Here is a 24,523-nt window from a genome sequence, read left to right as displayed (position 1 = left end):
ACTAAAGAGCCATGATAACTAAATGGAATGTGTGGTTTTAGATTGGCTCCTGTATTAGAAAAAAATTTAAGCATTACTGGAATGAATGACGAACTTTGAATACAGACTATATTGTCAGATAATAGTACTATAACAATGTTAAATGGGTTATGTAAGAAAATTTCCTTGCTTTGAGTTGATAGAAGCTAAAGAGTCATGACATATGTAACTACTCTCATGTGTTTCAGCAGTTATACCTGGAAAGGGTTTGCACCTCATTTAAAAAAAAGAAATAAAAAAGCAGGGGTGCCTGGCTGGCTTAGTTGGTAGAGTATGGGACTCTGGATCTCGGGGTGTGAGTTCAAGTCTCACACTAGGTGTATGTAGAGATTACTTAAAAAAATAAAATGAAATAAAATCTAAAAAAGGAATAAAATCTAATTACACATTGTTTATAAAAATTCAGGTAAACCAAGTGGCACAGAATAGTAAAAGGTTGGGCCAAGAAATAGGATGCAAATTCAAACAGAAAGAAGGAGTAGCAGGGGTGCCTGGGTGGTTCAGTGGGTTAAAGCCTCTGCCTTTGGCTCAGGTCATGATCTCAGGGTCCTGTATCGAGCCCCGAATCAGGTTCTCTGCTCAGCGGGGAGCCTGCTTCCCCCTCTCTCTCTGCCTGCCTCTCTGCCTACTTGTGATCTCTATCTCTGTCAAATAAATAAATAAAATCTATTTTAAAAAAAAAGAAAAGAAAAGAAAAAAGGAGTAGCAATAATAGTACCAGTTAAAGGAGAATTCGAAGGAGGGAAAAAAAAAAACATTAAATCTGATAAAGAAGGTCAGGGGATGGGTGAAATAGGTGATGAGGATTAAGGAGTGCAGTTGTGATGAGCACCGGGTGCTATATGGGTGCTGTATGGAGTGTTCAATCACTCCATATCAATCGAAACTAACATAACACTGTATGCTAATTAATGAATTAAAATAAAAACTTTAAAAAATGGGACACCTGGGTGGCTCAGTAGGTTTAGCATCTGCCTTTGGCTCAGGTCATGATCCCAGGGTCCTGGGATCCAGCCCCAAGACTCCCTGCTCAATGGGGAGTCTGCTTCTCCCTCTGCCCCTCTGCTCATGCTTTCTCTCGCTCACTCTCTCTCTCAAATAAATAAAATCTGAAAAAAAAACTTAAAAAATTATAGATTCATCCTACATTGATAAAAGGTCTAATATACATAAAAATAAAATCTTCATAAAGCTTTATGTACTAAATAATATAGCTCTACATATATAAGGAAAAAGCCATAAATCTGAGGAGAAATTAATAGAAACACATTTCTCTGAGTGCACGTTTCTCTAATTTCTTGGAAAGGTCAGAAGGCAAAACATTAAAAGTAGGGAAAAAAATAAAGATTTGAATAGTCTGAATAATGTGAGTAGTAAGACAGATATAATGTGTGTATGTTAAATTTTATGCATCACAGAAAACAGCAATGGGAATTTTATAAATATCAACACATTTCAGGCTACAAAAAAACCCCAATAAAGCAAAATTGCACAGATCACATTTTCTGATTATATTGTAATTAAACTGGGAAATAAGAACAGAAAATACAACATCTAAATTCCTTAGAAATTAAAAAGACTTTTCCAAAATAACTCTTCATAGAAAGAGGAAACCAAAAATGTAAATACAAATTCTTTAGAAAATAACAATAATGAAAACACTAAATATAAAAACTCACCCTATGATGCCAATGTATGACCTCAAAGGCAGACTCATAGTCTTACAAATGATTTCTTAATATGAAAAAGATGAAAATAAAGTAACCAAACCAAAAAGTTAATAAAAAATGAAATATATCTAAGAAAATAATAAAGAATAAAACAAAAATTAATTTTTTAGATAATGGAAAATAAATGGTAGATTTTTTTTTCAGAATTTCAAAAGGAAACAAAAATGAGAATAGAGGAAATAGATACTGATGTCATAAGTTTGGTGTAGTTATATAGTGCTGCTCACAAGATAATTCTTTTGCTCAGTTGTTTTTTTTTTTTTTAATATTTCATTTATTTATTTACCGACAGAAGAAAGAGCAAGAGAAAGCACAAGCAGGGGGAACAGTAGAGGGAGAGGAAGAAGCTGGTTTCCCACTGAGCAGGGAACCCTGGGATCATGACCTGAGGGGAAGAAAGACAATAAGCTGAGCCACCCAGGGACCGCTCTTTTGCTCAGTTTTATCACATTTTACCTTTGACTTTTCTATACAGAGAGCAAACTAGTGGTTGCCATAGGGGAGGGGAGAGGGTGATAGGTGAAACAGTTGAAGTTGATTAAGAGGTATAAAATTCTGCTTATAATATAAATCACAATGATGAGAAGTACAGCATAGAAAATATAATCAATAATATTGTAGTAGGGGTGCCTGGGTGGCAGTAGGTTAAAGCCTCTGCCTTCAGCTCATGTCATGATCCCAGGGCTCTGGGATGGAGCCCCTCATTGGGCTCTCTGCTCAGCAGGGAGCCTGCTTCCTCCTCTCTCTGCCTGCCTCTCTGCCTACTTGTGATCTCCCTCTGTCAAATAGATAAATAAAATCTTTAAAAAAATAATAATAATATTGAAATAACTTTGTATGGGAACAGATGATGACTTCTTTTGACAATACATTTAATTGTCAAATCAGTATGTTGTACATCTGAAACTAATATATGTCAACATACATCAATTTTAAAAAAATCTATTTTTCCTACTGATGATGTATGTCCATTGTAAGAAATTTTAAAGTTACAGAAAAACACAAAGATGAAAATAAAAATCACCTATAAGCCTGCAACACACTGACTTTCTTGGAAATCACTTTTTGCTTTTCTATACACTTTAACCATGCAAGTATGCATCCCTAAATATGCACTTAGTTTTGCCTATTTTTGAACAGCATATAAATGGCAACTCACGATATGTATTCTTTTCTGCCTGATCTCTTTCCCTCACCGTTGTGTATTTCTTCCATATCATTGCATGTAAGTAGTTTGTTGTTTTCATTGTTGTTAAAAATGGCAGCAGATGAATATGCCACCATGTTTTTTTACTTTGAGAAAAAAAAAAATTATATACAGAGCAAATAGTCCAGAAGAATATATGGTATAATTATGGGTTATGTTAATTTTCTTCTTTTTTAAAAAATTAACATATAATGGGCGCCTGGGTGACTCAGTGGGTTGGAGCCTCTGCCTTTGGCTTGGGTTGTGATCCCAGGGTCCTGGGATGGAGCCCCGCATTGGGTTCCCCGCTCAGCAGGGAGCCTGCTTCCTCCTTTCTCTCTGTGCCTGCTTCTCTGCCTGCTTGTGATCTCCATCTGTCAAATAGATAAATAAAATCTTTTAAAAAATTAACATATAATGTATTATTTGCCCTAGGGGTACAGGTCAGTGATTCATCAGTCTTATACAATTCACAGCACTCCCCATAGCACATACCCTCCCCAGTGTCCATCACCCAGCTACTTCATCCCTCCTCCCTGCTCCACCAACCCTCAGTTTGTTTTCTGAGATTAAGAGTCTCTTATGATTTGTCTCCTTCTCTGGTTTCATCTTGTTTCTTTTTTCCCTCCTGTCCCCTATGATTGTCTTCTTTCTCAAATTCCTCACATCAGTGAGATCATATGATAATTGTCTTTCTCTGATTGACTTATTTCATTTAGCACAGTACCCTCTAGTTCTACCCACGTCATTGCAAATGGCAAGATTTTGGGGTTTTTTGATGGCTGCATAGTATTCCACTGTGTGTGTGTGTGTGTGTGTGTGTGTGTGTGTGTGTGTCACACCTTCTTTAACCATTCTTCTGTTGATGGAAATCCAGGCTCTTTCCATAGTTTGACTATTGTAAAGATTGCTGCTACAAACTTTCGGGTGCACATGCCCCTTCAGATCATTACATTTGTTTCTTTGGGGTAAATACCCAGTAGTGCAATTGCTGGGTCATAGGGTAGCTCTATTTTCAACTTTTTGAGGAACTTCCTTATTGTTTTCCAGAGTGGCTGCCCCAGCTTGCATTCCCACCCACAGTGTAGGAGGGCTCCCCTTTCTCTGCATCCTCGCCAACATCTGTCATTTCCTGACATTAATTTTAGCCATTCTGACTGTTGTGAAGTGGTATCTCTTTGTGGTTTTGATTTGTATTTCTCTGATGCCAAGTGAGGTTGAATACTTTTTCATGTGTCTGTTGTATACCACCATTTTTGTTGATAGGTATTTGGGTTGTTTCCAGTATTTGGCTATTATGAATGGTGTTGGTATGAAATTCTTATACATGTCCCTTGGGTGCAAATTCCTAGGAGTATAATTGCTATGTACCCTAATTTTTTTTCTTTTCTTTTTATTTTTAAGTAGGCTCATGCCCAGCACAGAGCCCAGTGCAGGGCTAGAACTCACAACCCTGAAATTAAGACCTGAGCTGAGCTCAAGAGTCCAACTAAGCCACCCAGGGGCTCCTGGCACCCTAATACTTAAGTGTAAAAGGAAGGATAAAAGGAGCACCTAGTTGGCTCAGTTGGTAGAGCTTGCTACTCTTGATCTCAGGGTCCTGAGTTCAAGTATCTTGCTGTGTGTAGAGATTACTTTAAAAAAAATAAAAAGAAAAGAAAAGGAAGGATAAGGGTCAATGGAGGAGAAAATGAGAAATAGATCAATTTTGAACTTTGCTTAATATCAAAATGAGTTTTTAAAAAATATTGTATTTATTTTTTTCATTATTTACTTGATAGAGAGAGTTCATGAGTTAGGGGGGAGTAGCAGAGCGGGAGGGAAAAGGATAGAGAATCTCTAGCAGACTTTGTAGGCAAGTGCAGGGAGGGGGGGACCCTCCATTTCATGACCCTGAGATCATGACCTGAGCCAAAACCAAGAGTCTATTGTTTAACAAACTGAGCTACCCAGGTGCCCCTCAAAAGAAATGATTAAGAGTAACAATAATATTTTGTTAAATAATTTTTTAAAATACGTTTTATAGGGGCACCTAGGTGGCTCAGTCATTAAGTGTCTGCCTCAGACACTGACCTGTCAGGTCATGATCTGACCTGCTTAGGTCGTGATCCTGGTGTCCTGGGATCAAGCCCTGCATCAGACTCCCTGCTCAGCAGAGAGACTGCTTCTCCCTCTGCCTTTCCACTGCTGTGTTCCCTTTCTCATTGTCTCTCTGTCAAATAAATAAATAAAATCTTTTTTAAAAATACATTTCATAGGCACATAATCAAAGAGCAGTTCTCACCACTTTGGGTAGAGTCACATATCTGAGAGTCTGATAAAAATTACAGAACCTTTTCCCACTAAATTGAATTTAAACATTTTCATATTGCTTTAGTGTATTCACAGATTCCTGAAGTTCCCTTTTCATCCAAATTAAAACGAAGGAACAAAAACTTTGCTGTCTACAGATTTTTTAAAAATATCTGTCTCATGATATGCTACAATCAGGTTTTACATTTAAAATTTAAAAGTACATTTAAAATTTGCCTTATAATAAGCGACTATTGGAAAATGAGAAGTTGTATCATTCGGATTCGTTGCCCCAACATCTTTACCCATAAATACTGCAGGATGCTTCAGGTGTTCAACTGTGGAATTAAATCCAAGTTACTGTACTGGAGTACCTGGGTTCTATAGTCTACGGAATTCTTGAAAAGGGCTGTAAGACCCACGTTACAAAAGAATTTTCTGGATGAAAGGAGTCTTAAAAATCTCGCTATTTTAGATCCCCTAAACTTGTGATAAGTTTAGCTAGCTTTGATAAGTTTAGTAAGCCTTAGCTAAGACAGTTGGCTATGACCTGTGGAACATAAAAAGTCTTTCCAAAATTTTTTAAATTATAAAGTCAACTAAAAATATATCAGAATAGCCCCTTCATAAGAACTGAAGAGGACAGGAGGCTTCCTTAAGCAAGGCCCATTCTGTTCAATTTAGGGAAGAAAACCCAGGCTTCCATCTGAATCTAGAGAATGCCAGTAACAGGCATATTCCATTCACGTAGTCATTCAACAAATGTTTGTTGAGAGCCTACTATGTGCAGATTGAGTACACACTGAACACACATTTCGCGGTAGGACATCGAACTGGTCTATGAAGTCCATCCCTACCCAGCAGCCCTCAGTCCCCAGCTCTTCAGAACTCCCCAGAAAAGACCTCGTGCTCCGCCCACTGCGCAGGCGCAGAAGCTACCTACTCCTCCCCTGCCCAGAAGCCTCTGCGCCTGCGCATGAGTGCACGTGCCTGCTGACTTTGTTCCTGAAGTTTCCTAGGCAGGAGGTGCGAGCAGTTTTGTTTCACGGTGAAGATTTAGATTTTGAGTAACTGACTGGACGAACAAGGTTGCCTAAGGTTTGTGGGGAATGTGGTGGCGGGGCGGTTTAGAAGCAGGCAAGGTTCTTGGTGAATTAGGGAAAGAATGTTAATGATCACAAAGCTCAGGGATTTTTCTTCTAAAATATTTTTTTTCTTTCTTTCTTTTTTTAAGTAATATCTACACTCAGCGTAGTGGTGGGGAGGAACTCTATAGCTTGGACGTGGCCAGGATTCCGGTCCCCTTGATTCTCGGTCTCCAGAAGACCGAAGGGAGGAGTGCGAATCCTGCGTGCCTCAGCTCGGAGCCGGACGCGTCAAGTGTTCGCTTAGCCATCTTTCAGGGCTTTTGTTCAGGCGCCCCCGGGGGCGCTTCCCCTGGGGGCGGGACGGGGCTGCTCTCGGAGGCGGGCTTCGTCGGGGGCGCCGCCCACTCCGGCTGCAACTTCGGACGCGCGCTCGATCCAGCCACTCACTAGCGTGTCGGCGGGGCTAGCCGAACGCCGCCCGGTGACTGCTGCTCTCGCGGCGTCGCGAGGCGCTGAGCGGCCCGGGCCACCCGGGCTCTCCGCGCGCCGTGCCGCGGCGGAGCAGAGCCCGCGCTCGGACGATGCCTGCCGGCGCCGGCCTCCCGCTGTCTCGCTGCAGGAGCCGGTGGACGTCGGGGCGCTCGGGTAGGCGAGGGCGGCTCGGGAGGCGGGCGTGCAGGGTGAGCCCGAGGTGAGCATCCCCCGACTGCCGACCGGGCTGGCGGGCGGGCGGACCTACGCGCCTGCCGCGTGTCCGTGGCGCTTTGGCCGTTGTAAGGGCTGAGTGGAAGTTTTGCGAGGCTGCTTTGCCTTGATAGTTCTTGACTTCTTGGTTCACCTCTTTGAACAGATTGAAACTTTTCGGGTCCCACAGTGGTGTGGGTGCAGAAAAAGTCTCCTGACCGTCAGGTAGTTGAGTATGAGCCACTACCTAAGCCCATACCTACTCAGATCTCTTAAGGCAGTTTCCATCATTTCCACTGATGATTGAATTTATTTGGAATGCTCAGCTTGAGGTAGGTACAGGGCCGCTCTGGTGGCCGGGAAAACTACTGCTTAGTAACGTTACAGAAAGCGGAAAGGTCGAAGGTTATATGTAACTCCAGGGCTTTAAAAGAGGGCGCAGTTCCCCTCAAGTTTTAAAAATTGTGGGGTCCAAGTGCAATGTAAAGCACCCCAACACCGTAAGTGCATTGTTTGCCTTTGGGGGTGACAGCTGGATGTGGGACTATTTCGAAGTAAAAAGTGGAAGTAACACAAAATTATAATCCGCTTATTTAAGTTTTTGAATTTGCTTTTTGACAATTATGTGTTAAGTGTGTAGAGGGAATAGAAATGGTACAAGCTTTAAGAAAAGGGTGAATTCACGTTTTAAAAGTAGTAAATTGTATTTATTAGATAGTCTAAAAAGGTTTTAGGCTTCATTCAAAATACGTCGTTTATTGGAAAGGAGGTTACATTTTAACATTAGAGGCCAAGGGGACTGAAGGAGTGAAATCATTATTTATAGATATTTTCAATGTTCTGTCATTGCTCATTTTCTTAAAAGCTTCTAATTTAAGCAGACACCAAAACTGTCCTTAATCTTATTGTCCAGATATTTCAAAATCTGAACCTAATATAAAAGATGTCAAAATTTTGGAGACAATGCCTAAGCATCTTTAATAGTCATGCGCATTTTCTTAAAATTTTATTGAAAAATTCGGGCTCCCTGACTGGCTCAGTCAGATAAGCATCCAAGTACTGATCTCAGGATCATGCATTTGAGCCCCACGTTGGATGCAGAGATTACTTAAAACTTTAAAAAATTTAAGAAATCATATGACAAGGGGAAAATTGGAATTCTCTGTAGAGGTTAGTTGTTAACCAGCAGGAAAAACTGCATGATAACTTTTTTTTTTTTTAAGATTTTATTTATTTATTTGACAGACAGAGATCACAGGCAGGCAGAGAGGCAGGCAGAGAGAGGAAGGGAAGCAGGCTCCCTGCTGAGCAGAGAGCCTGATGTGAGGCTCGATCCAAGGACCCTGAGATCATGACCTGAGCCGAAGGCAGAGGCTTTAACCCGCTGAGCCACCCAGGCGCCCCTGCATGATAACTTTTATTTACATTTTCTGAAATTTTAATTCTGGTGTCTAGTGATAATTTTAATTTTAGTATGCATTTCAGTCATATTTTTATAGTTAAATACATTAAAAATGTTTTGTTATTTTGAAGTATGTACATATGAAATCATTATGTTGTATACCTGAAACTAGTAAAATGTGAAATGTCATTTATCTTTTAATTTTGTAAATGTTTTATACAACCAGCAAAATATAGAGTATTTTTATTAATAAAATATATCATTATGGTTCTTTACTCAATTGCAAGTAACTTGAGGATCACTTTTTCTCTCAGTACATCACCTACTAGGGCACTTTTGTAAAGTTATTTTCTATTATTCTGAAGGATGATATACTGTACCTGGATTGCAGAATTTTTAAATTAGAGAAAAAAATTATTTTCACAATACCTGAAGATTAATTTTAGAAAATCGGCAATTATGTTTTTTGATAGATGTGTTACTTTGGTCTGCTTTTACTGTGTTCCTGTTTTTCCTCCCATTTATTTCTAAATATTTTTGCTTTCGCGAAGGATTTAGGGAATTGAAGCGCCTGTGTGTTATGCTGTTAGATGTGTTGGAATCTGATTAACTGCAAACTGTGAATGTGTTGCACAGTTGGGATTAGTTTTCCTTTAACTCTTACCTTTTTAAAAATTAATATTTGTTACTTGTTTTTATTATCGGAAAGGAACTTTTTTTTGTTTAACAAATATTTTCAGAATACCAGTGTTTTATTCATTGATTTGTTGTTGTTGTTTATAAGTGATATTCTTAGGCTGATTTGTTTTTACTTTGTAATACTTTCAGTTTTATGAAATTAGTCCAGGTATAGACTTAGATTGTCAGAAATTGACTTTTTAGGAATAGCTCTATTTTACAAGGTGAAGTGAAGTTGCATAGTAAGCTGAGCAAACTTCAAAAAATTTTAAACTCATATATAGAATAAATTTGATGTTTGCTTTAATGAGAACTTTTGCCTATTAAGATGGTCCCTGAAGTCCCGTAGCAACTCTATATCCTTGGAATGTATGATCCATATAATGCAAAAAAGCCTTTCTAATTACGCTCTTTGAAATTAATGATAGGTGCTTCTGAGAGTCTGTGTCTAATTACAGCAGCTGAGACTTTGGCAAAGCTGCAGCTACTGCTTTCACTAGTGTGGCGGTGGATATATGTGAACAATTAAATCCTTAACAGACATAATTTTCATATTGGATGGTTCAGGTAGTGCTTATTAGACCCTAGATATATAAAAATATTAATTTTTTCTGACGAGTTTTTTAACCTACTATAATTCAAATCGAGGATTTGGAGGACATTATTGTGATAGAGAAAAATCACTGTTGTATCTAGCTTGTCAGGATACCAAAAAAAAAAAAGCCAATTCTTTGCTGCTTTCATTAGTCCACAGTTGTTACACCTTGTTATAACCTCTTTTTTGATAGGCCAGTGTTCTTTTTTTTTTAAAGATTTTATTTATTTATTTGACAGAGAGAAATCACAAGTAAGCAGAGAGGCAGGCAGAGAGAGAGGAGGAAGCAGGCTCCCTGCTGAGCAGAAAGCCCGATGTGGGGCTCGAACCCAGGACCTGGGATCATGACCTGAGCCGAAGGCAGCGGCTTAACCCACTGAGCCACCCAGGCGCCCCTGATAGGCCAGTGTTCTGTACTTTGCGGCTTACAAGTAAAAGCTTTTAGAGACATTTCAAGTTCATGTAAGCATTTTAATGACAGGTCTTAACAGGAACTATGAGCAAAAAGTGAATTATCATACATAAAGATAGGAACAAATATTTCGTAATATAAATAGATGAGAGCATTGCTGCAGTTCTGTGCCATTAATATAAAAGAACAAATCCAAAAGGGACAGAGGTTTTATAAAATCAACAAATTCTTTGTTAGAATTACATACTGTAATAGTGGTCAGGAAAGTCTGTAAGCCCTTTGACCTTGGATTAACACTTTTTTAAAGTTTCTATTCAAATTCCAGTTAACTAACACACAGTGCAACACCAGTTTCAGGTGTATAACATAGTATTAACAACTCCACACAACACCCAGTGCCCCCCACAACAATCCCCATCACCCATTCCCCCCTCCACACCAAATTCCTCTACACACCCAAGAGTGTCTCTTGGTCTGCCACTCTCTCCCCTGACCCATTTGCTTGTCTGTTCTGTCTCCTAATTTTCACATGTGTATGAAACCACACAGTACTGTCCCTCTCCAGCTGACCCACCCTGCCCAGCAGAACTCCCTCCAGGTTTATATATCTTGTATATTCTGTGGGGTACATTGCATATGATGACATCTTAAGGCAAGGAATAGGAAGCAACTTCAACAAATAGCAAAAGGACAAATTTTAAAGATAAGTTCCACAAATCCATCTTCCTCTCTCAAAAACCTAACCTTTTATTTTTGCATGTCTTTCAAGCCCATTTCAATCAACTAAACTTAGTATTGTAGTTTTTCCAGATTTATTATGTGCCTGCTCATCTGAGGCATTTAGTATATACAAATACATGCACTTTATATATTTTTGTTCCCTCTTAAAGCTAAAGAGAGAATAGGGTTTCACAGGTCAATAAAATAACTATTTGAAAAAAAGAAGATGAATGTTAGATGATTAACATTAAACTATAAGAATTTAACCCACTGAGCCACCCAGTTGCCCCAAACTATAAGAATTTAAAAGTTATCTCTCTCTATGTAATTAAACATACACGAATAATAGTGGCCAACACTTAGTAGCACCGTGTTCTGTAAGTTAGTGTTGTATGTATTGTACATATTAATTTAGTTCATCATACAGCAGGAGAGTTAATTAACTGAATTAACTTGAGTAGATACTTGTTAATTTTCCAAAGTTTAATATACGAAGAAACCGAAGCATAGAGAGATTAGGTAACTAACTGGTCTGGAGTTGCCCATTAAAAAAAGGGGCAGAACAGGATTTGGAACTAGGTGATTTGGCTTTACCAAACTGCCATTAAAAATATTTATCTCTGGGGGCGCCTGGGTGGCTCAGTGGGTTAAGCCTCTGCCTTTGGCTCAGGTCATGATCCCAGGGTCCTGGGATCGAGCCCCTCATCGGGTTCCCTGCTTGGCGGGGAGCCTGCTTCCCCCTTCTCTCTCTGCCTGCCTCTCTGCCTACTTGTGATCTCTCTCTCTCTCTGTCAAATAAATAAATAAAATCTTTAAAAAAAATTATCTCTGATCTGTGGCATGAACGAGTCAAATAATTTTCTTTTAAAAACAGTTTATCTGAACCACTTATGCTTTAATTTTTTTTGAAAATTAATAACTGAAAATTTTCTGAGTCTGAAAACAAAGCTAATGGCAAATTGTTCTGTTTTGTTCACCTTATGTTTATGGACTACTGAAAAGTGGTACTAAAATTTTAGTCTAACAGAAGACTAGCATAAGAAAAGCCAAGAAAAATGATCTAAGTTCATTTCTCTGCTTAGGGTGCTATAATCAATGATATTCTAGTTAGTTTGCTTCTAGAGACTCGATAATACTTGCCTACAAGTTTCTTTGAAGTCTCCAGTCTACTTGGTATAATCCCCACCAGGTTTATTTCAGTATCTTTTTTTAAGAGAGGGAGGCAGAATGAGAAAGAGAGTGGGCTGGGGGGGAGAGGTGTGCAGAGGGAGACAGTATCCTAAGCAGGCTCTGTGCCCAGTGTGTAGTGTAGGCGGAGCTCCTGAAGCAGGGCTCAATCTCAAGACCCTGAGATCATGACCTGAGCAGATTTCAAGAGTCAGATGCTTAACCCACTGAACAACCCAGGTGCCCATTAGACATTGCATTATTAAACTGCTTCTATGGAATTTTTGAGAAGTCTGCTTGTCAGGTAGAATCTTAAAATGAATATGATGTTAGAAATAGACAAATTATATTAAAGTCCATTCTTGATATTATTGTTGTTATCTTCTCAAATTTAACGTAAATATGAAAAAAGTAATTTTTAAAGGAACACCCTGATTCTTTTATTAGAAGGATATACAATTAGATAAATTTATTTAGGATTATAACTGCATATTAGTGCTGGGTATGACTCCATTACAGATATACATGATCCAATATTAAATAGTTATCTTTAAAAAATTATTTTACTTTAACTTTCTGGCCTCAGCCATGCCTTTTTTTAGGTTCAGCAGACCCGGAATAGGTGAGTAATGATTGGTGGCTACATTTTCTATACAAGTTGTGTAGAAAGGAAATTGCTGTTGAATTCTTTGGACCAACAAAGAGAGATATTTTAAAATGAACACCTTGAATAGCAAGAATGATTCAGTGCACCATTCATTGAAGTTAAAGGGCAATCTGAGGAATACTCTTGGTTTTTAATTAGAAAACAATCCAGTGCAAGAGGAAAAGTTGATTCAGTGTTGGTTAGTCCTAGTTAGAAATTTATCAATGTTTCTTGTATTACATGTATACATTAATAAGAATGAATATTGTGGGTTCTTAGATAAGACCGATTTTAGAGATTACTTTGTTGTTGGAGAAAATAAGTGATAATTTTTTTACAAGGATTAAATAAGGAGCTTTATTATTATTCTTTCTCCTTCAAGATTTCATGTGTTTAATTCCCTTGAAAATTATATGTCATTATCTTTAATCCTCTGATTATTCCTTTGTATTTCCCTAACGTCTTTTTAGAAGTCTCATAGTGGTAATAGATTAGGTACTAACCTTATGCTTTTGCTTTTACAATTCCCTAACTCCTTTTATATGTAATTTTCTTCTACACAGAGAATATGCTCAGTTTGGAGTTCAGTTGATTGATCTACTCTTCATTTTTCACAGCCTGGTAGCATAATTAATATCCATATTTTACACCCTTGTGGCAATACATCTCATTTCCAGGCAATTGTCTCTGTTTATATCTGCATAGGGAGGATAGAAGTGGCTTTAGGCTGGCAAGGTGGTGACTTTCTTGATATCTCATTTGCTTTTCAGTAGTTTTCAGTACATTAACTTGGAGGAAGGCATTCTTTGTATTTAATAATTGGGCTCAATAAGTAGTAAGAATTAACCTTTCATTGTGTTCATCTATAAATTATAGAAGAGGTTGATACATAGGAGAAGGGTAGGTAATCCAGGTTTTCTTCCATGTTGTATGATAGGATGCAAATGATCCTTTGCTAGTTTACTTTGTGGTAGAGTGATTCTGTTTTGCTTAAGCCAGTCAGAATTTGGGCACTTGAGAAGGTTGAAAGAAGAGCTAGGGCTGGAGGATTGAGTTAGTAAGACTTAAGATTTTCTTACCTTTCTGTGTGGCTAGGATGACCCTGGCCTCTTTGTGGAACCTGATCTATTTTTCCAAAGCTCCTAGACTCCAAAGGGAAAGAAACCAGGGGAGTCCTAACCCTTGGGGGCCCCTTAACTTTAATTATTCCCCTGATGGAAAGCAGCTGGACTAGAAGTATTCTTTCCCATAGACTAGACTCTTGGGATAGTCTTTTTTTTTTTTTTTTAATTTACTTTTAAATGCAATTTACTATATGAGCAATTCTTTTTTTTTATATTTTATTTATTTATTTGACAGAGAGAGTGATCCCAAGTAGGCAGAGCAGCAGGCAGAGAGAGAGAGAGAGAGGAGGAAGCAGGCTCCCCGACGAGCAGAGAGCCTGATGCGGGGCTTGATCCCAGGACCCTGAGACCATGACCTGAGCCGAAGGCAGAGGCTTAACCCACTATGCCCTTTGGGATAGTCTTTTAAAGCATATAAACTACTTTTAACTTTACACTCATTTGACCATGTGTAATTAAATAGATAAGGATCCTCCTTGACCTGAAGGGAGAATCTTCCCCAAATTTTTAGAGAAATCCATTCATATAGTATAGGACATTAAAACAAAATTCAGAAGTTCTTAGTTACAGCAAAATCATGGAAGGGTCTGAGTACTAGCTTTTGCTTCTAGTTTAGGAAACCCCTCCTTGTTAGAGGTTGGCTGAGGCAACAGACAAGTGAACATGGATTGTGATAAAATAGTTAAACCATGTAGTTTAAAAGATATCTCATCTGTTCCCTATTCTTTTTGCTTTCAAAACAACAGGCAAAATCTCAGCAACAAATGTACATGAAAAGAGCTTGAGAAATGAACTGGTAATTCTTAGATCTTTCTTTCCTGGAGTTCCCAGCCCCAAATTTTATGATGCCTGATTATCTGGATTGGTGGTTATCAGAGTATGGTCCCTGGATCATCAGCATCACCTGGGAATTTATTAGAAAAAAAATTCTTTGGCCTCAGTTCAGACATACTGAATTAGAAATTCTGGAGGTGGGACCCAGTAATCTGTGTTTTAATAAGCTCTCCAGGTGATTCTGATACATGTCAAAGTTTGAGAACCACTAATCCTAGATCATCAAGAATGGGACCATATTTTTTTGCTTTGCTAGTCCATTGCTTCAGTGTACATACAATTACTACTTATGGCTTATGTGGTATTATTGTTTATATGCACACCAGGAATAGGCAGTTACGTTGTTAATTACATTGGGTTAATTATGTTGAGTGGTACCCAAATTAAAATTATTGGAGTTCTTTTTACTTCCTTATCTTTCCTTTTTGGTGAGTACCCGGAACAGCATAGCTGCTTGATGAAAACTTATTAAATGAATCGGTTGCCTGCCTTCTTTCCGAGCCTAAAAAAGGAAAACCACGTTCCTTCTTTCATTTCTCTTGACTTCTTCCTTTGCAGGAGCATTAAGACTGAAAATGGCTACCAGTTAAGAACACTTCTTTCTCCTAATAGTGGCACTGTTTGAAAGAGATTGGTAATACTAAAAATGAAAAAGAAGAGAAAAAAACAGTTCTTATGTAGCTGATTGCATACTTTCCTCTTATCTACCAGTAGATCTCAAACCTAGCTTGCTTCAGAATTTATCAGATCACAGATTACTGGGCCTAATTCCTACAGTTTCTTTTTCTTTTTTTTTTTTTAAGATTTTATTTGAGAGAGAGAGAGAGAATGAGAATGAGCAGGGGAGGGGCATAGGGAGAGGGTCGAGCAGACTCCACCCTGGGCCAGGAGCCCAATCCCGGGCTCCATCCCAGGACCTTGAGATCATGACCTGAGCTGAAGGCAGACACTTAACCAACTAAGCCACCCAGGTACCCATAGAGTTTCTGATTCGCCAGATTTGCATAGTCAACAAGTTCCCAAGTGATATGGATGCTGCTGTCTAGGGACCACAATTTGAGAAACACTGCCTCTGGTAATTTCCTGAATGTGAATGTTAGTTCCTGGTGCTTGTGCAGACAGTGATCTATAACTGGAAAGTATAATATATAACTGGGTAACAAACTTACTGAATAATATTTTTTAGAGGTATCTGTTAAAATCTTTTTCAACACAGAACTTTTTTCAGACTTCTTTAAAAACTGATTCAAAACTCAGCCACCTAAATAATAGAATTCGAGAGGAATAGATTCTTTACCTAAAGTTTGCTACACTGATCATTTCTCTGCTTCTCTGCTTCTTTTCATCTCAAGCTTTGTTGATTTTAACTAAGCTACTCCATGGTATTGCTGCCTCAGCAATCATTTTGTTTGGCCAGGCAGCTTTTGGTGGCCTTAAACTGACCCTGGCCCCCTCATGCAAATGCATGCCATAGATACTAGCCCTCAGAGTCACAAGCATATGGAAGTTTCTGAAATGACTTCCCCAGCAGCCCTTCTGATCAGTAGCATCTCTCCTGTCTCCCATTGCTTTTCCCTTAAGCACACTTAATAAGCCCCCAGTGTAGTTTAGCAAAACTCTTTGTTTTTTTGGTTTGAGTTGATGAATCCAGCTTGGGCCAGAGACCACGAAACATTCCACCCACAGACCCTAATAAAGGCATGTGCTCAAGTCTTGCCTTTCTGTTTGCACTCTGCCTTGGTCTTCCCCTGAGGTCCCTTTAGGCATGTCTGGTGCTATCTCCAGGTCCTGTCCTCTTGTGGTCTGTTGAACCTTGGCTCACTATTCCAACATCCCATGCTGCACTTAGTAAGTGTTAATTTGACAAACTCATAGCAAGCATACTTAATTTCCAGTATAATTTTATACCCAAACACTTGTTGCTTGTTTATCCTCTGAAGCTGATCTGTTTCTGTATTTTCTGTACTTTAATACAAGTTCAGAAAGAATGGGGAAAATGATATTTCTTGTGGGTTTTTTCTCACAACTCAACAGCTTTGTAGATTTGACTCCTTGTCACTTTGATTCTTACACGTGCACCCATTCTTAGCATCTCCTGAAATAGATTAAAAAGAAGTGAAACTGAGACTTTCCCCCCAACTCTTTTATAAGTCTTTTTTTTCCCTGGCTAAATGGGTAGTTCTAAAGAAGAAAATCTGAAAAATTTGTCAGTGGATATAGAATTTTTCATATTTATTTATTTATTTATTTATTTATTTATTTTTTGACAGAGAGAGAGAGAGAGGTCACAAGTAGGCAGAGAGGCAGACAGAGACAGAGGGGGAAGCAAGCTCCCCGCTGAGCAGAGAGCCCAATGTGGGGCTCGATCCCAGGACCCTGAGATCATGACCCGAGCTGAAGGCAGAGGCTTAACCCACTGAGCCACCCAGGTGCCCCTAGAAGTTTCATATTTAATAGAAACTTTACTTGCATATTTTCAACCATACCCATACAAACACGTACATCCCTCTGCAGATTAAATTCAGAATTACTGTACTCAATAGGTTCTTGTAGAGAAAGGTATAAAAGACAGGTTTTTTTCTTTTAATGGAATGTCTCACATGAATTTATGGAAAGGCTTACCAAATCCGTACCTTCTTTGTTAAAACTGTAGTTGGTGTTGCTCTATAATTTCAGTGTTCCCATAGCCAGCATTTCCCCCTATATTCAGGGGTTTGCCACTGTTTGTCATTTCAGAAAGTCTGGAACAGCTCTGTGCAAGTGTTTTGTGTTATTATCTTTTCTTGAGCAACTTTCATGATCGAATTAAGAGTATTGATAACTGTTACTTCCTTATACATATTTTTTATACACTCTGGTTGTGTTAATTTGCAAGTTTGCTTCAGATTATTATTAATATACTGACTTTAAAAATATCTTTTAATTTACTACAATTACAGTAGACATGGATATGCCACTAATCATCAATTTCCAAATGTACATATTATCCATGTAATTATTACTGAATATTTCATGCTATTATTGATATGTTTATCTGGATAGACCATCACTATTAATTTCTCAGAATTTTTAGTTTCTAAAGTGCCTGGGTAGCTCAGGGGAATAAGCATCTTCCTTTGGCTTAGGTCGATTCCAGGGTCCTGGGATCGAGCCCCAAGTCACATGCTCTGCTCTGAACGCCTGCTTCTCCCTCTCCCTCTGCCTACTGCTCCCCTTGTTTGTGTTCATGCTTTCTTGTCAAATAAATAAATAAAATATTTTTTAAAAAAGAATTTTTAGTTTCCAAATTATTTGGCATTTTATTTTCATGTATCAGTCTCTTTTCTTTATTACTTTGATTATACTTACTCCTGATTGTTTCTTTATATTCTCTGCTTTTATTTCTTTGGGTCTCTTAGGCACTTGACTAAAACATAGGCAGAACAGTAAAGGGTAACATGTTCTTTTGTTTTTGCAGAGTTTTAAAATGGGTAGTAGTAACATTTTCTTTTCAAAAGTAAATCTACTATGACTATTTTAAATACCTTTTTCAGGGCACCTAGGTGGTTCAATTGGTTAAGTGTCTGCCTTCGGCTCAGGTCATCATCTCAGAGTTGTGGAATCGAGCCCTGCATCAGGCTCCCTACTAAATGGGGAGTCTGCTTCTCCCTCTGCCCTCCCACTTGTGCATTTGCGCTCTCTGTCTCTCTCTTTCTTAAGTAAATAAAATATTTAAAAGATAATATATTTTTTATCTTCTTGAATGCTTAACTTGGAGAAAAGAAAAACTCTAGAATTTGGAGTCAGTCCAAAGTTTTGTCGGATGTTTCACTAATTAAAAAATACTTCTTCTTAAAGAATGTGTAGCATTTTAAATTATGTTTAAAGATTTTATTTATTTGAGATAGAGAATGAGCGGTGGAGAAAAGAAGAGAGAGAAGGAGAAAAAGTGCAACGGTGTGATAGAGAAGGCACTGAGATTTGTGGCAAACAGACTCCTTTCTCCCCTCAAATGAAACAGGACTAAAAGGAAAGCAGAAATCGGGAGAAAAAAAATGAAGGGGACAATAAAGTGCTTATTCTGGAGGGAGCTTCTGACCATAATTCTCTTCATGTCTTCCTTTTTCTTTTTTTGTAGGTATTCCTTTGTCATTTTTCATGTATAGACTGAATCCTGATCATAACTGTATGATGGTAGATACCATTGAGGAGTGGTAAGTATCAAATAATGATTTTGCTACTGCTGTTACTTCCAATACTGTTTTGACTTTTTTTCAACCCACTATCGATAATTTACTTTGTAACTGACTTATAAATAATTGGGCAATAAAAAAGTATGTGAAAAATATGTATTTTTTTTCACGCATTGGAGGAATACTTTTAAAGTATCTTTTGCAGTAAATATTTATTGGGTACTTATTTTATGAGGATCTCTGGTGCTGGAGATCAAAAGATGGGTAAATTATAGTCCAGTGGAGAATATTGACCCATACAAAATTGACCTTAATTTAGCATAAGTATTCAATTTTTGAATAACTAAATTGGAAAGTCAAGCCAATATGTAGATACTGCTTAGAACATTTGTGTTATTTGAGGTTTGGAATTACCTTTGAACTAGTACTTAAACAATAAGAAACTTAGTTATTTTAAAGCCAGATTTTTTGCATTGCTCTATTTTTAATCAAAAGTGGTATTGTGTGCATGTCATATTTGTGTTAATAAAACCATAAAACTACCCAAAAAATGGAATTGTTACATTTGGTCACCCACCTGTTAATCAGATGGGTTTTAAATTATATTTGCTTGATTCTAAAAAAAAAAAACCATCTCAGAGGATGGAAATTAGATTAACTGTTGACATTTAAAAAATAAAAGTGTCATTATCATAGACAGAAGTACTCTAAGGAAATAAGTTTTCTAGTAAGGCTCTTTGACTTGTGAAGCTGTCAAACTTTTATGACATCAACTTGCATACAGGATACTATTTCTTGCATAGGCCTCTATGTGGAACCACAGAAAGAATATAAACAAATAGAACCTGAAAGCGGTAGAAAGAGGGATAGGTATAGGGGGAAGCAAAACATTTTATAGTTTACAATACAGCTTTAGGTCTTACTGAAACATAGATGAGAAGAGTAACATTAGGAGCACACATTTAGTGAGTGACAGAATCAGGACAAGAAACTGTGTCTGCTGATTTCTTATATAGAGTGCTTGCTTTATTATATCATAAATACTTCAAAAACATTCTTTTTCAAGCTGATTTCATAAAGACAATTTGATAGGAAAGTGAGAAGTTTGATTGTTAAGTCGCAGGAGTTTTAACTGTAGCCAGGTGAGCCTCAGCTACTTGTAACTGGGCCTGAGAATTTAAGGTGTTTTTCTGTGAATGTTTTAACTAATTGCTGTGATCAGTTCCCGACTTTTTTGCATTTGGGGAAAAAATTGCTTGTTCAATCGTGGCAAAGTCTTCAAAAGAAATCTGAGAGCTTTTCTTAGTTTTTATTATTTTATTATTAGCCCCAGGGGTACAGGTCTGTGAATCGCCAGGTTTACACACTTCACAGCACTCACCATAGCACATACTCTCCCCAATGTCCAAACCCCACCACTCTCTCCCTACCCTCCTCTCCCGGTCACCCTCAGTTTGTTTTGTGACAGTAAGAGTCTCTTATGTTTTGTCTCCCTCCCAATCCCATCTTGTTTCATTTATTCTTTTCCTACCCCCCAAACCCCCCACGTTGCATCTCCACTTCCTCATATCAGGGAGATCATATGATAGTTGTCTTTCTCTGATTTATTTCGCTAAGCATAATACCCTCTAGTTCCATCCATGTCATCGCAAATGGCAAGATTTCATTTCTTTTGATGGCTGCATAGTGTTCCATTGTGTATATATACCACATCTTCTTTATCCATTCATTTGTTGATGGACATCTAGGTTCTTCCCATAGTTTGGCTATTGTGGATATTGCTGCTATAAACATTCAGGGGCACTTGCCCCTTCGGATCACTACGTTTGTATCTATAGGGTAAATACCTAGCAATTGCTAGGTCGTAAGATAGCTCTTATTTTAAACTTTTTGAGGAACCTCCATGCTGTTTTCCAGAGTGGTTGCACCAGCTTGCATTCCCACCAACAGTGTAGGAGGGTTCCCCTTTCTCTGCATCCTCACTAGCATCTGTCATTTCCTGACTTGTTAATTTTAGCCATTCTTACTGGTGTGAGGTGGTATCTCATTGTGGTTTTGATTTGTATTTCCCTGATGCCGAGTGATGTGGAGCACTTTTTCATGTGTCTTGGCTATCTGGATGTCTTCTTTACAGAAATGTCTGTTTATGTCCTCTGCCTCTTTCTTGATTGGATTATTTGTTCTTTGCGTGTTGAGTTTGCTAAGCTCTTTATAGATTTTGGATACTAGCCCTTTATCTGATATGTCGTTTGCAAATGTCTTCTCCCATTCTGTCAATTGTCTTTTGGTTTTATTGATTATTTCCTTTGCTATACAAAAACTTTGGATCTTGATGAAGTCCCAATAGTTCCTTTTTGCCCTTGCTTCCCTTGCCTTTGGTGATGTTCCTAGGAAGAAGTTGCTGCAGCTGAGGTCAAAGAGGTTGCTTCCTGTGTTCTCCTCAAGGATTTTGATGGATTCCTTTCTCACATTGAGGTCCTTCATCCATTTTGAGTTTATTTTTGTGTGTGGTGTGAGGAAATGGTCTAGAGCTTTTCTTAGTTTTATTTTATAAGTCTTGGATTTTTTTTTTGTCAACATTTCATAATACATTTATTACATTCACCCCCCAGGTAGTAAGATTTTATTCTTCCCTAGTAGTCCAAATTGGTATAATTTTACTGTAAATCTCTGGAAGTTTAGCTAAATAGTTCATTCTAATGTATGACATTTTTCTTTTGATACAGCATATCTTTCTAGAGAAGTGTTCGATATGGGCACTGGTTTTCAGAAGCACACAGGTTCTACTTGTTTAAATCTTCTACATCTCATTAAAACAAGTATCAACAGAGTAGAGCTATTCTCTTGGGAATTATGTTGGCTTTTTTCTTTTCTTTCTTTTTTTTAATCTTCCTCATTATTTGCTGTAGTGAGTCCAAGTAGCTACTGGAATTACTGTGTAGTTACTATAAAACCTTGTGTCTGATTCATAGTAATGGCCCCAAGGGAAGGTAGGACTCAACAGATGACTCAACTTTTCCAAAAGGATTTGCTGATATTCACATGGTACTCTTTCTGAAAGATTCTGAAATTTGGCTGTGGCAGAATAAACAAGATGACCAGAAAAGAAATAAGATAGTCTTGATGTCCATCTTAAATAAAATTTAAAGTATAATAAAACTACTCCAGCTTCCTTTAAGTTTTCCATTAATCTTATATGAAGAAGATGGAGATGCTCTAGAAACATCTTTTATTTAAGAATTTCTACCTTTTGTGTGTAAGACTAAGGGGCAGGGTTTTTTTTTGTTTCTTTGTTTGTTTTACATAAGCAATCTCTACACCCAACACTGGGCTCAAACTCACTACCCTGAGATCAAGAGCTGCGTGTTCTACCCACTAAGGTGCTCCTGAGGGGTGGTTTTTTTAAAAAAAAAGCAACTTGTGATCATCATTTTTCTGTGTTTAGGCATTCCCAACATCCTTCTCTCCTGCTAAGCCAAACCTCAAGAACTTGAAAAACAGTTAAAGATAGAATTTCCTGAGTCACTACAGTGATGAAATTGAACTTTCTTTAAATGTATGTGTTCATGAAGTGTAGGAGCACCTGGGTGGCTCAGTCAGTGGGGTATCCAACTCTTGGTTTAGGCTCAGGTCATCATCTTGGAGTTGTGGGATCAAGCCCTACATAAGGCTCCACGATGATTGTGGAGCCTGCTTGGGATTCTCTCTCTCCCTGTCTCCCAACCCCCAACTCATGCCTGCTCTTTCTTTCTCTCAAAACATAAAATAAAACAATAAAAAATAAATTATGTGTTCACGAAGTGTTGACATATAAACTTCTGGATACTTATAAATTTATCTAATGGGATATGTGTTGCAAATAAGGCTACATAGATGTTGAATCTGAAATGAGAAGAAATCTGATGCTCAGCCAGATGCTGCTACCCAAATTGATAGACAAAGTTAACAACATTCTGTAAGTGAAACAAAAGAATTACTTAATAGATTTTACTGACAGCAATTTGGGGGCATTCTCTGTTCCTTCAAGGGGTTATAAGCTTCTAGTCCATGAAAAACAATGTATTGTTTAACTTTACCTCTTCAGTACCCCCCACCCCATTTAACAGACATTTATTGAACTCTGTGTGTAGTTAGGGGTTCATTATGCTGTATGTTTTTTGGGGGGGTTCATTATGCTGTATGTTTTTTTTTTTGGTATGAGCTTTTTTTCTTCCCATGACACAGATCACTATCTCTTTGATTATGACCTTGCTCTTTATGTTACTTCAGCCTCATCTATTGGAGAGCTTTGAAAATTCTCCAGTATTCATATTTTCCCTCTGAGTGTTCTATTTGTTTATTATGGCATCAGAAGGAATAACCCCTTCCAGTTTTCTGTCACCACCCCATTCCTTTGCATGGGTCTGGACCTTTCTGCTCTTGGTCTCCTCAGTGTAATGCTTCATTTCCACTTGAAAACTCTTCATTACCAGAAAGCAATACTGGCCACTGTGTTAGTGTTGCGGACACACCCTTTAACCGCCCCCTTCTTTTTTTTTTTCCCTAAATGCCCAGTGTGGAGGCCAGCGCTGGGCTTAAACTTACAACCCCGAGATCAAGAACTGTGCTGAGATCAGGAGTCAGATGCTCAATTGACTGAGCCACCCAGGTGCCCCTTTTTACCTTTTTGACTGCAGTCTCTTGATATGCTTCTATTCCATCTTTGCTATTGTGTTTTTTAGCTTCGTTATAATCGGTTTCTCTTTTTTTTAATTTAATTTAATTTTGTGTGTAGTGTTCCAAAATTCATTGTTTATGCACCACACCCAGTGCTCCATGCAATATGTGTCTACTTGCTTTTAGGTATACATATGCAAGAACTTCCCTGGGGTAATGGTTCTCAGAGATGGGGGTTTTAAAATTTGCTGTTGCTACCCTAACTGCTGCGTATGCAATCCAGTTCAAACACTAACCACTAGAGCCTAGGTAGCTTAGTTAAGCATCTGAGTCTTGATTTTGGCTTAGGTCATGATCTCAGGGTAGTGAGATTGTGCCCCATGTCAGGCTCTGCCCAAGGGCTGGAGCCTGCTTGGGATTCTCTCTCTCTCTCCCCCTCTGCTCCTACCTCCCTTCTTTCTCTCATTGTCTCTCTCATTCACTGTCTCTAACTCCTTCTCTAAACACACATATACACACAAAACCCTAATCACCTGGGCTTAGTGGCAAATGTTACAAGTTAAGAGCTTAGTGTTCCACAAAACTGCCCTTACTTCAGATGCCAGTCAGAAGTGGGTTCCCCAAGCCTTTCACATCTGTGACCAAGTTAAAAATTCAAGAGTTCCCCAAACCCTTCAGTTTCAATAATTCACTAGAACAACACACAGAACTTAGGAAAGCACTGTACTTAAAATTATAGTTTAATTACAGGGACATACATAGAATGGGGTCTGGGAGGTTCCTGAACACAGAGCTTCCATGTCCTCTCTCCATGGAGTCTGGAAGCATCACCCTTCCAGCACATCAGTGTGTTCACCAATCAATAAGCATCCTTGAGCTTTAGTGTATAGTGTTTATTGGGGTTCCATTAAGAGGCACAATTAATTAAATCATTGGACATATAACTGAACTCATTCTGCTGCCCTTTTCCCAGGTGGAGCAACTGAAAGTCCCAACCCTCTAATCACATACATGGTCTTTCTGGTGATCAGCCCCCATTCTGAAGCTATGTAGGGGCCCACCATGAGTCCCCTTTTATCATAACAAAATCAGTTCTGT

General features: G+C 38.3%; 1 protein-coding gene and 1 non-coding gene across 4 annotated transcripts in view; both read left to right on the top strand.

Moving 5' to 3' along the window:
- The first annotated feature begins 287 nt into the window (after positions 1–287).
- On the top strand, positions 288–359 carry TRNAQ-CUG (transfer RNA glutamine (anticodon CUG)). Its single transcript has one exon. It is a non-coding gene; the product is annotated as a tRNA-Gln (tRNA).
- Positions 360–6,234: 5,875 nt separating this feature from the next.
- Positions 6,235–24,523, top strand: part of TEX15 (testis expressed 15, meiosis and synapsis associated) — an 88,073-nt gene continuing 69,784 nt past the window's right edge. Inside the window, exons 1-2 of one of the 3 annotated variants that reach the window (XM_047716782.1) lie at positions 6,235–6,345; positions 18,715–18,790. The gene's annotated coding sequence lies outside the window, so the exon portion shown is untranslated. Of the gene's footprint in view, positions 6,346–6,798; positions 6,981–7,109; positions 7,352–18,714; positions 18,791–24,523 lie in introns of those variants that run through there. The other 2 variants (XM_047716798.1, XM_047716792.1) reach the window with 2 other exon arrangements.

This window comes from Lutra lutra, chromosome 2 (assembly GCF_902655055.1).
Source record: "Lutra lutra chromosome 2, mLutLut1.2, whole genome shotgun sequence".
NCBI lineage: Eukaryota > Metazoa > Chordata > Mammalia > Carnivora > Mustelidae > Lutra > Lutra lutra.
The sequence above is the reverse complement of the archived record's forward strand: the minus strand, read 5'-3'. Positions and strand labels throughout refer to the sequence as shown.